Raw genomic sequence first — 8,851 nt, 5'->3', positions numbered from 1 at the left:
ACCGGACGGTGGATTTTTCCTAAAATGTGGTGGGCCACACCATTGATGAATGGAGTGGATTTAACATGATTTGGTGGGGCCCACTTCATTCTAGGGAAAGGGGAGAGAGAGAGAGAGAGAGAGAGAGAGAGAGAGAGAGACGGTGATAGAGAGGAGGGACCCCGCCATTATGGGCCCTCCATTGATACATCACATACATCGAAATGGGTCCCACCAATAAGTGGGCCCTCAAAGCATGAAATCAACGGTAGGAACTCAAAGATCACCCACCTCTAGGCCTCCTCATTGCTCCCTTAGCCTTCTATGCTCCTTGCCTTCAACTTTGATAGAGGTTGATAGGGTTTTGATGGTGGGGATGAGAGATGAAAGGGTATGAAAAGTGGGCCACACTTGGCTTTGGAGAAGAGCTTGGACGTATGGAATTTGTTGCTTGGGAGAGTGTTTGAGAAAATGAAAGAAAAAGAATAATAAGAGGGATGGATGGAGTGGTGGGTGTAAGGAAAAAGGAATGGAGAAGTAACGTGTTGTTTGAAATTTTGTAAGAAGAGTGATGGAAGGTATGGCCTTAGTTGAAAATGGGGTAAAAGAGGGATTGTGAGGGGAGAAAGAGAGTGGACTTTTGAAAAGGTAGGGATGGGTTGTTGTACTTGGGGTATGGCTTGTACTTGACATTAATTGATGGGACATATCGTAGAAATTCCCTCGAAATTCGCAACACGCGATGTTTCTTCGGAATAAATGCAGGCCCACATCTCTTGGCCTGGGTATCAGTTTGGTGCGTGAGTCGCGGCGTTAGAACTATGGTGACGACGCGGTCACTAAGATACAAGTTTCGGTTCGAATTGACTTAGGTATGCGGAAACTGGTTTAGGATCGCGCGCAAACATCGGATATGGGTTGAAGATTGCTGGAACTCGACCGGAAGGACTGCGGAAGCTAACGGAACGGTACGGACTAGGACACGGGCCTTACATAGGGGTTGGATCGTAATTAACCAACCAAAGTGATCCAATTATCCATTTAGCCTATGAACCAATGGTTTAAAGTGATTATGACTGAATCGCCATTTTCATTAATTGTGAATAGTCCACACTATGAACATAGTTAATCCAAACCCTAATTATTGCCCATAAGAAATTTTGCTGCCTAATTCATTTCAAAAATGCACTGATTATCTAAACAAGCTCTAGACCGCTCGTTAGTGGGCTACTAGTTTCGAAACTATAGGATAATATCCATCTTACTAGTCTTAACTTCCATCGTGGGTACCAAAAAAGTGCCTAGAACGGCTCGAATTGGGCCGAAAGCTAAGTGCTTGCAACGCGCAAATCCCCTGGGCCGAAATATGAAACTTAAGGCTTGTTTGATTTTTAAATGCGGGTGTAAATACCCCGGTAAATGGGTAATTATTACCATTTCGCCCGTTTGAAAATTCTTGAGAATTTCTGCCTTGAAAACCGGTTTAAAAGTGTTAGTTTAAATTTTTGGACCTCGCGGTGAAGGATATGACATATCTATTCCGTCCATCCGTTGTACCACAACATTTTGAAACATGAACTAAAAAATGAGGTAGATCCAACACTCAAGTGGCCCACACTAAAAGAAACAGTGGCCCTGAGAAGTTTTTAACGGTAAACATATGATTCATTTTTTTCTATGGCGTGGTCCACTTGAGCTTTTAATATGCCTCATTTTTTGGCTCATGCCATAAATTCATTTGCCATAATAGATGAACGGCGTGGATAAGCAACACGCATCACGGTGAGACCCACAAATATTTTACAACTTTTTCAAATTTTGCGTCTAAAAGTAAGCGGTGAAATCAGATATAGGGAAGAGTGCGGTAAATACACGAGGAAATAATTATGACACGTTTACATCGCATTTACTAGTGAACTGGAAAATCAAACAAACTCTTAAGTGAAATATACCTTCCGCTCTTTCGTGAAGTCGTGGCTCTCCGACCGTTAGATGACAACCAAACTCGATGCATGAGTTAATGATATTTTTCTGCTTATATCCGTATAGTCATGGCCCCGATCGACCATCGATGACCGGTAAATATACTTCTAATCATATCCGTTGATTGACGCATCCAAATAGTGGGCCAATTATATCCATACATAGATCATCATTAGGGCCAACTATGCTACGGTGTATATCGATCCTTACACCCTATAATGGACTCCAAAGGTTAGAAACAAACTCCCATAGGGTTAGTATAATAAAAACATAGGTCTTAGGGCCATTTGCACTACATTTGATACTATAAATACCCATTCATTCCACACACCCTCTCCCCATACGAATTTTTCATAAAATTTGGAGAGAAAGAGAGAAAGTGAAGAAGAAAGAGAGGGAGAAAGAGAAAGAGAGTGAGGTCCTTGGTGTTTGCTTGCATAAGAATCTATTTGACACAACCTAAGCTATTACCTTTTTCCTTTGTCAAATCTACCCCTACGCACGATCGGAGGTAATAAATGATTCATACTTCACGTTTAAACTATCTCATGTTAGATTCTATGAATCTTACTTAAGATTTCTTTGATTTGATTAAGAATTTATATTTTTCCTTAAAATCCCAACCTTGGATGCTCTAAGTTGGACGAATAATTGCAAAGGTGTGGACTATTATTTCTAAGTTTCCATTTATCGACCCCTGAGGGTCTCAGTTATGAGTGCACACGGGTCAGTTCGGTCCGGTTTTGGGGTTAAACCGGAACCGAACCATTCCCAATGGTTCTACAACTATTTGAACCAGAACCGGACCGTTAGCACCCTAGAACCGAACCAGAACCAGACTGTGAAGAACGTTTCGGTTCCACGGTTCTGGGCTTTTAAAAATCCAACCCAGTTAGTTAATTTAGAAAAAAAAAAATGAAGAAAGAGAAGAAATTTACCCTGCAAAGAGAAGATTACCACTGTAAATGCAACCTTTTATCCAACGTCTTTTATGAACATTGCAAAACTTACCTTCCTAACGGTTGCGTGAGGTTTTTGCACCGGGATTCGAGACGGATTAGAGATTTTGAGCTAGGGTTTTGAAAAGGGAGGAGAAATTCAAAAAACCTAGAAAGGAAATGGTGTACCGAAAGAGAGAGCGTGTCCCGGTGATTGGGACGACGAGAGAGAGATTACCGGTGATTGGGAGTTGGGACGGCGAGAGAGAGAGAGGTCAGACCGTCAGAGGGAGGGCGCCGCACGGCCTCTGGGCTAGGGGTGTTGGTGTCTGGGACCGGGACGGCGAGAGAGAGGGAGGGCGGTGAGAGACAGGGCAGAGGACAGGGGTAGGGTGCTCAAAAAGGGCAGGGGTAGGGCGAGAGGGCAGGCGCTGAAGGAGTTAGTGACTTAGGTTTTTTTTTTTAACTAACTCGGATCCACGGTTCCTGTCATCGTTTGGATCAACAGTTCGGCTGGGTTCTACATGACCCTAAACTGGAACTGATCCGTAACCAACGGTCCAAAAAATTTGGGAACCAGAACCGAACCGTTAGCACCCTAGAACCAGACTAAACCGGACCGATCCAACGGTTTCGGTCCGGTTACACGGTTCCAATGGTTAGATGTGCACCCCTAGTCTCAGTTAATGGCGTCTTGTGTTGAATGGGTTGTAATAGCTAGCATGTTCATATTTTATGTTTGATTGTATTATATGTTATTAGTTGGATGTAGATACTCAAATGTTTGATGAAATGTCTAAATGGTAAAATGTGCTGATTTGTCAATGTTCACATGCTTGATTTATTGCCTAAGTGTTTGTATTACTTTATACATGCCCACATATTTGATTTAATGTTTTAGTGAATGTAATACCCTATGGATGCTCATGTGTTCGATGAAATGTCCAAGTGGTTACGTAGTAAAATTTACGTTATAATTGTTGATATAAAGTTTAGTCCATAGAAACACTTAATATTGCTAAGATGTTGGGTCAGTTGATAAATCACCCAAATCAAGGGGTGACCCAAGTTAAGGCAGCCATCATAGGCTTGTTCGATCGACCTGAGTTGAACACGGATGACCAACAGTAGCTAGACTACACGGGCAGCTTCCACTCAATGCTGGTTATGTCATGGTTCTCCCAGGTCAATCAAATTAGTCCACTAACCAACTGATCATGTATGTTCACAATGTATGACACGACTAAATGGAATCTAGGATACCCCGTTTCAATGGATGTGTCCATTTATAACCGTTAGTGTGATACGATCCCATTAAGACTCATGAGCTGGGCATGGTGGTATGGGACACCATGTCCGAGTTGTTGGTCTACGCTGGGGTGACGAGCCTCCCCGTAGTGACCAATGAACAATTTAGACTCATGAGCCGGACATGGTGGTATAGGACACCGTGTCCGAGCTATCAACCTATGATGGGGTGACAAGCCTCCCATAGTGACCACTGAGCACTGATGGAGGTGATAACTCATTGTTCAAACGACACCCATCAAATTACCCGGTCGATGATTCCGTGCTAGAGTACCATTCGAATGATCGGGCGTGAATGGAATTGGGTGACGAGCCATTTTCTTTGTATTAATTTAATTTAATGTGATAAGCCCACGCCTCTGTAACACCCCAGCCATTGTTCATCCGGGTCATGGTCCGAGCGTGGGTTGTCATCTGAGTCCATGTGTGAGATCGGTCAGGCTTCAAAAATAACGCTCTAGTGCATATGGAGATATGACATGAGGGAGTGTTGTTTGGAAAGGGCATGCATCATGTCATATCTCCATATGCACATTTAACAATAGTATTTAGGAATTGTTTGATTTCTTGTTTATCATTAACTACGCCGATTGTGTTGATAACATGTGTAACTTAGAACTAATGGAACCACTGAGTTAGCTACTCACTCCCACCTAGGACGGTGTTTTAAAACACCAACCAGGAGTATCATTGATGTAGGTACTAGTGAGACCTCAGACTGGTATGCTTATATTAGGTTGTGCCAACGCCGTTATGTTTTCAAGAATTGGGCATAAACTGAAAGCTTTACACTTTAACCATCTTGGGTATGTATATTATGGCTTATATAATCCTCATTTTTGGCGATCACCACTATTGAAATTGTATGTTTGATTATTTAGCTCTATTATTCTGAATCTTTTGTTATCTCTACCCCATTTTGGATCCACTAAGTGAATTATATTACTCTGATTATCTGTGTGCGAAATGAATGTAAATTTGAATGAGGTCACATGTGCATTCTCATTGGGTTAACACTCGAGAACTCGGAATCGGTGTCTCTGTACTCGGGTGCCGATTTTCGGCGTTACATGAACTTGGCTTGAAAACTCGAACTCAAAAGCTCGAGCTCAAACTCGACTCGAAAGCTTTAGCTCGAACTTGGCTCAAACCAGTCCAATCTGCTGACCGAGCTGAGTCGAGCTGACATGATGGCTTGGTCACCGAGCAGAGCCGAACACGAGGTGGGTGTGTTTGCTGACTGAGTCAAGTCAAGCCCAACTCGAAATCTGTTTGACTCGGTGTACACCCCTAATTGGAGGGTTAGGATCCTTCCAATCACATGTATTTACGTGCATGGGTCATCGAAAGCAGGGTTTATGTATTACCTGTTTGGTATGGTATGCTGAAGTAAGGGCGCCCATTGGTCCTCAATTAAGAAAGAGGATGATAAACGGGCGTTAATAGTACTGTCGTACAGGCTTACCTTAATGTATGTATTTTACATCCACGCCATTCATCTACTATTCCAAACCATTTTAGGGAATGAGACCAAAAATAAAACTAGGTGGACCATACTATAGAAAACAGTGGTGATTGAATGCCCTAAAATTAAAAACTACATAGGACCCACCGTGATGTTTTCGTAATGTTTATTTGTCATCCAACCTGTTGATAAGGTCACATGTACCTGGATGAAGGGAATAAACAGATATCATCTTGATCCAAAACTTTTGTGGCCCAGAAGTGGATAATAATCACTCTTTCCTATGGTATTGTCCACTTGAGAACCGGATGTAACACCTTTTTTTTTTTTTGCAAATGGTGGGAACTAAATTCTATCATTTCCTATGGTGTGGCCCACTAGAGCTTCGGATCTATCTCATTTTTTAGCCCATACCTTAACATGTCTAAACGAAACTGATGAGTGGAGTAGATTCATCACGTCATCACTATGGGGCCCACCGTGTAATTGAGAAAAAAATATTTTAAGTGACGTGCCTCAACACGTCACCACTTGAGGCAACTGCCCGAAAATTTTTCTCTTCTTCCTCCTTTTCCGTTTCACACAGTGAGACCCCGTACCCATCTGAGGCTAACACCATCCATCATTTAGGGCCCACCTTTTAAATCTGGACCGCCCATCCAAATCGAAATCTCATAAAACCTTATCCGTTTCAGTCCTTTGCTCTAAAACCTCTTATGCGGCCCACTTAATCAACGGATCTGCCTTACTTTTGAGCTCACATTGTATGGGGATATTACAAACCTTGTGATCAACTTTGATTCCATAAGACTTCATAGAAAACCCCGCTTAAACTTCCGTTTCATATTCGGTTTGCAACTCCTCGCGGTTACAACGTCTTTCACAGCTGAAAAACCTGGCAATTCTTCCACAACACAGCGGTTTGTGTATAACCCATCTCACAAATCTCAGCCATTGTATCTTCCTCAACCAACTCCATTTAATATACCTTTAATTTACAGTGATTTCTCCCGTTTCTAGCAATCAGAAAACACCACTTCTCATGTTCTCTCCGCTTCTTCAACGTAAGAAAATTGAGAACTCTTCAACCATGCAACCACCAACAAAATAGGTATATAACTTATTTTCAACCATTTAAAAGCTTCACAGGATGAATCCATGCTATCTAGACAGATTGCTACATCGAAATATGCCGAGAACAGAAAATCTCCATTAAAGCTTACCATCCTCATGTCGATCAAAGTTGCATCAAAAGTTCTCTTGAATTTGTATTATCTATCTGCACCGGTTCCGAGGTTGAAATCCAACCCATATACGCCATCTATCAAATAAGCTTCCCTCCCAAGTTTTCTACTTAGGAATCAATTCATAGTTGTAGTTCATAAGGCTTGACTTATTGAGTCGACTCACCAAGTTGACTCAGCGAGTCGATGTGTTGATGTAATTGGATTCAAGTTTAGAATATATAAATTTTAGGATAATAGAAGTATAATTAGTATGCGTGTTTTCCCGTAGAGATCTCTAGCATTTCATGTAGAAATGCTCACCAAGCGGCGTTATGTTGAATTGAGTTGAACTTGATCTAACTGGACCGAATGGACCGCATTTGTATCGATCTTACATCTTCTCGTCTAATCCAGCTATACATGAGATTTGTCACACTAACTTAGGTAGGTGATATTCCCTGTTGAAAATTTTAGGTTAACATATAGATTAAGTTGATTATTTATTATGTATTAAATTTATTTGATCATTGTCATTAGTTGCATATTATTTTATTTGATTTCTTAGTTGCATATTGTAGAGATAATTTATTTGAGTTATTAATTGACTTTATTTTATTATCGTGGCATGCTTAAATTACAATTATTTTCTTATTATTATATAATGATGAATGCATCTCAATTTACGGGTGCCCTGCCCTAAAAGGATTATTATGTTATTTGTTTATGGGTGCTTTGCCCAGGGTCATTCCCGAAAGGATCGGCACGGTACGGGTGCTCTGCTCAGGGTCATACCCGAAAGGATCGACACGGGTGCTCTACCCTGGGTGATTCTCTAAAAGATATGCACACATAGGTGTTCTGTCCTGAGTATTTACTCTAAAAGTCTATTCACCAAGTGCTCTGCCGAGGGTCATTTCTTAAAAGGATCGACACCGGTGCTCTGCCAAGAGTCATTCCTTAAAAGGATGAACACACACGGGTGCTTTGCCTTGGATTGAACTAAAAAAAATTTTAGATGACTGTATTATCTTATTTTGTTATTATTAAAAACAAAGTGTTATTGTTGTCATGGAAAATGCCGATTCAATTGATCCTATTTATTCTATTGAGTTGTATTCGTGCTAACATAAAAATTACAATTTTGAAAATGATTAGACCCTACGAGCCGTCGTGCTCACACCCGTATAAACTATTTAACAGGGTTTGTACATGAAGAACCGGTTGGGCAAGATTGTTGACTTTTTCTATTGTTTTATATGAAGATTTATTAAAATTCAATGCATTTTGTTATTATTATTATTATTTTATCAATGTAATTAAATATTTAAGAATTAATTAGTAGATGTTATTTAATGACAATGATTGTTATAATTTTAATTGCTTTGATTGCTTTAAAAATATATAAAAATTATGTGGGTTGCGATGTATATTTTGTTTAAGCACAACCCACTGAAATTCGGGTTTAAACTTGGCCAACTTCAGTATCGAATTTCGGGGCATGACACTGGATCCGCTTCTTTTTTGGGTTCATACCATAAAATAATGGTAAAATGAAGACGGACGGCATGGATACGGAATAAATACATCAAAGTGGGCCCCACGGTAAGGGCCACACCGTCTTCGGTAAGGCGGACGCCGCACCGTATCCTCTCCGGTCCGCACTTGACTTTTGGGCGCTTCGTAGTCCATCGACATACCACGTCGGTGGCGTTGGTGCGAACCGTTACGTCGGACGAAGTCAAGTACGTACAGCCATTGTATGTTAACTTTCATGTACAGCACTGCCTTTCTACCAACTGAGTATTTGTATTGAAAATCCAGTCGATTTAAAATTTTTTAATCACCGTTAAATTCACCCAAGATGAAATCTGAATGATTAATTTTTGTTTCATCCACACCATTGAAATCAATGGTAGTTGATGGTTTGACCAAATTATACTTCTGGATCTCCT

The sequence above is a fragment of the Magnolia sinica genome, chromosome 14, assembly GCF_029962835.1.
Source record: "Magnolia sinica isolate HGM2019 chromosome 14, MsV1, whole genome shotgun sequence".
Lineage (NCBI taxonomy): Eukaryota > Viridiplantae > Streptophyta > Magnoliopsida > Magnoliales > Magnoliaceae > Magnolia > Magnolia sinica.
Note: the sequence above shows the minus strand (reverse complement) of the source record.